Below are 7,799 nucleotides of genomic sequence, written 5' to 3' on the forward strand. Positions count from 1 at the left end.
CGAAAAATTCAAGAATCGGCAACAGGCCATGGGCCTATTTCTTCAGTGCCGACACTTCTATTCTATTCTAATACCTTCGTGATCGTGAACCTGTGCTACATAACGACAAGTTAAACCATGGGTCACCAGACCTAACTGCCACCTGAGTGGACTCAAGTCACTCAACTACTGTACAGCCCGCGGGAGTCTCTCTGGAATAAAACTGCGCTATAATGATTTACTGGTCAACTGTTACGATGAATTTCTTAACGATGTTGATTGTCGGTGTACGCCGCAGCGTGGGAAATCTACTTCTCGCTTTATACTTGTACATATTGAATATGCGATTTATTTTCCGCTCATCGCAAATCTTCTTTCAATGTAAATCTGCATCAAATGATGGAAGGCGCTACTTGCTGGGGTAAAATTGCGAGCAAAGATTAGTTCTGTACTTTTATAGGCAATTTCAAGCCAGGAGAGAATTAAGAAAACATTATAACGAGCGTTCTAGCAGTTTAAATTTATAAACATCAACACTAATGTTAGTTCCAACGCAAAGTTGAAGTTGCCATGGACCAATCTACGGGATTCGGTTGTTTTCACTATACGTAGAAAAATCCTAAATAAAGCATGGCTCGTAAAATATTAAGCATTAAGATTTTCATTTTTTTGAGAAGTGTGGGAGTGACGTGGCTGCGGAGTGGCGTCAAGTGCCCAGGGGCCATACTTTCAAAACTCGCTAAGTGAACGTATGTACTTACGCTCTATTTTTTTGTCTAAGATTGAAGGATTTTGCTTGAAAGGCCGTCAATGATTGGCTGATGAACTTACGACCTCTTAACTTTTTTTTAAAGTATAGGTCCAGGGGCCACACTTTCAAAAAAAGTTAAGAGATCGTAAGTTCATTAGCCAATTATCGACGGCATTTCAAGCAAAATCCACCAATCATAGACAAGAAAATAGAGCGTAAGTACTTACGTTCACTTAGCGAGTTTTGAAAGTATGGCCCCTGGACTGTCAGGTACAGTCGATGGCACAGCCATACCAGGTCGACGCGAGGTCAGGAGTGTTTGTGTTCGTGCAGCTTTATCATCAGGGCAGGTCTGTGCACCGAGCTGAACCTTACGTTTTTCGGCAGGAATGCCATCTTGCGTTCTGAAATGTAAGAACCATTATAGAAATGATCAAGCAAGTTTAAAAATGTCTTATGTCTTCGAACGAGCAAAATAAGATTTCCAGTTCGTACAGAAAAATTACATTTGTGAAATTAGCATAAACTAATTGTATTTTAAGTAGTCTAGTAGCTAGTTAGTTCTTGATCATTTTTCAATGATTATATTTCTAAGATAAAGTTATATTTCTAACCTAAATGTCATAAAAATATTTTGAGTACCGTACGCATAAACTTCATTCATTGTGAGAATATATATACATATACGTTACGATGGCATAACTCCACTATATCATTGGTCACAACAAATATATAGTGAATAATATAGTTTATACTACAGAATCATTTAAAATTTGTTTTATTTACTTAACCTTTTACAGCCGTATGTCCCTCTCCGGGAACATAGCTTTTAAATTGAATAATACGTAAACTATTGAGTGTAGCAACCTGAGGACGTTTGTACGCAACAGAGAACATTTTAAAGTAACTTTCAACTTAAATTATACGTAAACTATTGAGTGTAGCAACCTGAGGACGTTTGTACGCAACAGAGAACATTTAAAGTTGCACGTGGCGGCAACCATCAGTGCAAGGCATTTTGCGCTCCCTAGAACGTATCTTTTTGGGAAGTAGGCGCGTGACAATATTGCTCCGGTTACTCGTGTCAGGCGGTAGAGGGTAATTAAGCAAAGCCTCCAGGAATTATGCGTAAAACGCAACCGTGTCACGTATTTTTTTTGCAGTAAACCGGTCATTACATTCTTTGGTTCGCTTTGTAATTCTGGTGGCATGAAAAGAAAGGGTATATGTTTGCAAGGGCTTTATATATGAGTGGCTCAGCATTGCCAGGTATAAGCGGTGTGAACTCTATAAGTTTTTTAAAGAACTTGATGACGAAATTGAGCTAGTGTGAATTCCTTGTTTTCTTCTGGCTTAGTATGAACTCTAAACTATTGTCATCCTAATCGAGTATTTTTGTGTAAGTTGTCACTGAAATGATCTTTTAATATTTATAGACCTCGAGCTGTTAAAAACAAACAACTACAGAATAAAATCATTGGCGTCTCATACCAAATGCAAGCAAGGTATGACATCTTGATATCAAAAATTCGTGTGAATGATGAGCTTAAGTAAAACTTGCGTTAATATAAGTAAAAATAAAATTTTAGTGGGACAGGCGACGTGAAGAATTATCCATGCATGCAGAAATTTCATTCAAACTCTTGAGTTGTAAATTTTGGCTTCTGCACCAGCGTTTTGTATTAAAATCAGTTTAAGTATTCGTTGGAAAGCTGAATATTGTTATTGAGATAAATTTGGAGCCACGTTAGATTTTACACAATTATATTTATGAATGAATTGTACAATGAATGTACATATTATACGCAATACTCAGAAGTCATACGGTGACTTTAATCCATATGCCGCACCTCTGTAAAATCGTCAGTGTGATTTGTTTAGTTTTAATTTGCCGTTTATCTTTAATAAATTTAAGAAAGTTTGTTTGAGTTAACTATCCGCTCGGTCCAAGCTTTTGCTGATCAGGCCAATAGGGATGTTGTATTTCATTTCCGGTCATTGGTGGACGTGACAATTAGACCATTCGAACTTCTGAGGTGACGCGATTAATTGGCTATTCTGGGATTCAAGATTAGTTCGTCACACCAATGTACAGTTGCGTACCACGCTTCTAAAAAGAAAAAGATAAAATGACGAAAAAAATTATTCATGTAACTCTTTCTATCTCTGGATAAGGGCATGAAGTTCAAGCAATGAATATTTCTTCTACAATAAATAAATGTATTTTATTTGAAGGATAATTGATAATTGGCAACTTTATAAAGGATAATTGCCATCTATTCATCAACGTGAAGGTTGTGCTTCGTGTGATGGATGTTACAGACTTATAAAAGTTATTATGTGTACTCATGCGTATCTAACTTAATAATTGTTGGCTCGTAATAAGGTTCAAGTAGCGTTGGTTTAAAGTGCAAAAAAACTACCGAATTTAAAACATAACCGAATTTAAAACATAACCGAATTTAAAACATAATAAAGTTGTGTTTGGATTTTTTGTTGAGCAATTTCAACGTAATGGTTTCCCGAACCGTTGATGCAGATGTATAATAAAAGTTGTGTTTGGATTTTTGGTTGAGCAATTTCAACGTAATGTTTTCCCGAACCGTTGATGCAGATGTAAAAAATATTTTTAAAATTCATAGTCATCTCGTCTTTTCGACTTGAAAGTCCCGCGGTAGGATATGAATGCAACACCCAGTAAATGAATGAGGTGTTACTTTAAGGATCAATGACTCAAACATTCCTCTTGTTTTCAGTCAAAATTGATTGAGCCACTGACAACGAAAGTGATCAATGAGGAAGTGTGCAGTTGATCTTTGGCCGTACGTCATTGTGAGCGGGTCAATGGCGACCATAAATCAGACCTGATGTCTGCAGTCAGGCGACGACTGACAGGTGCCGATGCAGCCGTTTCCACAAAATCAGCCTTAAATAAGCTGAAAAAATTTCTTTTCAATGCAGTTATGGGATAGCTTTATTCCCTCGACCCCCTCGTGACGACCAACGCCGCTATAGTCTCGGTGGTTTGAGCTCGGTGGTCCGCTGGTCGCCTCGGCAGAGGAGCGTCGCATATGTAAGTAACGCGTTGGCTGTGGTGTCACAACCAACACGTTACGCTTCAGGTAGGTGTCCTCCAAACGTCATCAGTTACGTCAAAGCCAGCAAACGGCATCAGGGGCCATACTTTCAAAACTCGCTAAGTGAACGTAAGTACTTACGCTTTATTTTCTTGTCTATGATTGGTGGATTTTGCTTGAAAGGCCGTCAATGATTGGCAGATGAACTTATACGATCTCTTAACTTTTTTTAAAAGTATGGGCCCAGGTTACTAGTCTACATCTCACTAAGATAGCATAACAAATTCTCTGCCTTTTGTGATTGAAAATATAAAATAATTTCTAGACTGAAGCGATGATATTATAAAAGTCTAAGATTTTTTGCCCGGATTTAAATTGTAGTAAGAAAGGTCAGCTACGGCGCACAATCGTTCAAGTAACTCGATTTTGTGGGTTGTTATTGCTACTGGTACTTAAAACGTCTACTAACTACCTTATGAGTCTAGGTTTTACATTGTGTTTTGAGATTTGACATTTTCATATAATACAAATTTTATTTCGGGACGAAATTGAACGTGCATGAGAGCGTCAGTAGTTAGCTGCTCCTGATGACGAAGATTTTCGCGCTCTACAAATTTAGCAAATTTAGCAAATTACGGACCAGGCAATAAGTCCAGCAGCTATCTCAATCAACCGTCAGTTATGAAAAGATCGGGTTCCAAAGGCCGGATCCCAATTGCGAATCAAGTCACAAAAAGTTTTAGAATCGGTAACAGGCCATGGGCCTATTTCTTCAGTGCCGACACTTCTATTCTATTCTACACTTACGAGGAACGACTTCTGACCTGCCAGATTGAGCAACTTGACCCGATATAGTTAGGTTAGTTTCATTTATGATGACTACTCTGCATTATGCTTGAAATTAAACATTTTTAGATGATTTTTACTAACTTGTACTCTTGCGTTCTTGCAATCACGCTCGCGCACTCATCCCGTAAGCTTGACCTATTCCACCGTACTTCACTTTCGGTCAACTTGTATTTCATCTAACTCTTCAAACAAATTTCATTATCTTGTTCACGCTGTTTAAACTACCGTCCAGGACAGTAGGTTAATTGGTACAAAGTTAGAGGCTTTCCGTAACTCCGGTAAACTGTTGGCATGTCAAGGGAAAAATCTTGAATTGCATGAGAAGCGGACGTCAAGTTAACTCAGTTTTGTGGTTTAGTTTAACCCACAAAGCATGAATATCACATGTTTATAAACACAACTTTAAGCATGCCTCTCAGATAAATCTTTCAATCAATAAAGCTTCAATGTTGAATTATTTGAGATAAACTACTAGTGCAATTTACTTAGAAAAGTTCCATATTTGTGAACAGACACATTACTCATGCATTGATCTCACTCACTGCGTAAATATAGATGTACTGGCTCAGTGAATAACCTTAATACATTAATTCCTATACATTAGGGGTTGTTGGTAAGTAAGTTCTTCTTTAGGAGAGAAGAGTAGGTGACTGCGTTTACAATAATTTGATCGAATGATTGTGAGCAGACGCAGCTTGAGCATTAAGAACACAATAGAATCACTTATGTAGCAATACATATGTAATATTTTTATTTTTTTAAAGTTACATGTACCAACGAAGTAGACGTACAGTTTTTTGTCGAAAAATATTAGGAAAAATATGCTAGAAATGCATCGCAAGACGTTGAACAGACCGCACTAAAATTATTGTTGAAAGTGGAGCTATTCTATGAGCCATTCACAAATGTAAGGCTTAAAATTTTATATAGAATAAAGCTTTGTCTAGTGCCGCTTGTCAATTGCTTGAAAAGCTGCTTTTGGGATCAGGAATAACGCGCTTCTGTCTTTCCTTAGCAAATCTCTCTCCACGAATATTAACATACAACTCGAAAAAAAAAGAGATAAAGCCAAAGCTGCTGGTCCAAAAAGAGATAAAGCCAAAGCTGCTTAAGGATGTCCGTTTAATTGGTTCAATATAGCATTAAGACACACAACCAGCGAGTTCTGGGAGTTTTCTAGTTTTCTTTAGAGTTTTCCAGGAAGCTTCGTACAGCAGCCGTTACACATCGCATGCTAGAGTTTACCTACAAGCTTCGTACAGCAGCTGTTACACATCGCATGCTAGAGTTGACCTACAAGCTGCGTACAGCAGCTGTTACACATCGCATGCTAGAGTTGACCTACAAGCTGCGTACAGCAGCTACTGTGCAACAGCGGCTGTTACGCATCGCATGACCGGCGGCACTTACCTAAGTCGCTATCTAGATCAGAAGGCAGCAGCGATGTTAGGTTATGTGGCGCTCTTCGATGTGTCACACGAATGACGCGTTACGTCTTATTTGAAGCGACGCATTTAGCGATTAGGTCCTCACAGTCCACATGCTCAGGGTGATACATAGTACCTCATGTCGGAAGTGTTATAGAGTTATTTTTATAGTCACTTCCCACTTCCATAAAGTCTTGCATAGTTATTATACTGATGTTTTGACGTAAGACTTTAGAATATTACATTAAATAAAATTAGTTTTTTGCATTATAGAGCATCTACCGTTTATCCAAAATTATCAATCAAATTATATAACTGTGTATAAATATTTTTGACAAAATTATGTATTTGAGATGAACAGTTTGTTTTTGATTTGTGAAGTAAACAATCAATTAAATCGCTGGAAATTCTCGACATAAACTCATTTGAGAACAATAAATTAAAAACAATTGTTGTTTTGAAATTACAAACAAAGAACAGATCGTAGAAAGAGGCTATTTCAGCGAGCTTCACAAAAGCGTCGTCTCAAATAAGTCATTGATTCAACTGGCTGCTAAAATATTTACTTAGAAATGTACTGATGGAAATTGTACTGATTGGTCTCACTCGAAACCATCATAAACAACAGTAGAAACATCTAATATTCTAATGGTGTTGATGAGCTTTTGAATATCGTATGGGTGACTTATGAATTAAATATATAAGGAATTTTCATGAGAAGTTGGACCATAAGTCGTGACGGCACGGAAGGGTAATATTTTGATTAACTTACCAGCTTCATACATAAAATGTTTGTAAAGGAGAAAATTGCCTTCATGCGTGATTTTCGTGAAAATCTTAGTCGTGTATTAATGTAAACTCTGCTTTATAATCTTCAATAGCGATTCGTGTCTGAATTTATTGCACTATCATTAGGCCAGTGAGACGTGAACAATCTTGCCTTAACAGAGGCGCTGCTGATCGATCAAAGTTTAGGCCAAACAATCTTATGTTGCAGCCAGCCTACCGCCCGGCAAAATATTTAGTCTCGTTAACGAATAAGCATAGTAACTGTTGACTATGTAGGTAACATTTAACGGCATTCAAAAGCATTCACGAGTATTGAATATTAATTATAAATGCTGTCATGCACGCTCAGTAGTTTCTGAAGAAGGACTTGAAGTTCGGAAAATTGTGCGTTGATGTTGTTTAATTAACATAACAATCAGAGGAACATAGATCACATTCGTAACTTTGGGTTATTTTTTCATTGGGGAGTTATGCATCATAGCTGATCTCTAGCATTCAAACTGTGGGCTAAATACTTCAATGTCGGAATTCGATGAATTGCATTTTTTACAAACAAATACCACTTATTGCCAGTTAATAAATTAGGGATATATATGACTAAAGTATATATTTGATAGCCTCTATTTTCGCAATCGTTGACATCTGTACGGTCCCAGTTCAGGCAAGTTTCCATATTAAATTTAATGTATCCGCTATATAACAGCTAGGGAAAGGTATCTTGGCCGTTCTGAAAACAATTGTTAACAGTTGCTAGGCAAGTTAACAAGGCAAGTTAACAAGGCGCCATTTTTTCATTATCATTTGTCACATCTCGTCAGCATTGCTTGAAAGTTTTAAAGTATTGGAATGTTACGACTTGATTTCATAGATCAAATGTCCCGTCTCTTGGGGTACAAAGGTGAATATAAATTACATGTGCGATGTTAC

The sequence above is a fragment of the Hyalella azteca genome, unplaced genomic scaffold (genome assembly GCF_000764305.2).
Source record: "Hyalella azteca isolate HAZT.00-mixed unplaced genomic scaffold, Hazt_2.0.2 contig15125, whole genome shotgun sequence".
Lineage (NCBI taxonomy): Eukaryota > Metazoa > Arthropoda > Malacostraca > Amphipoda > Hyalellidae > Hyalella > Hyalella azteca.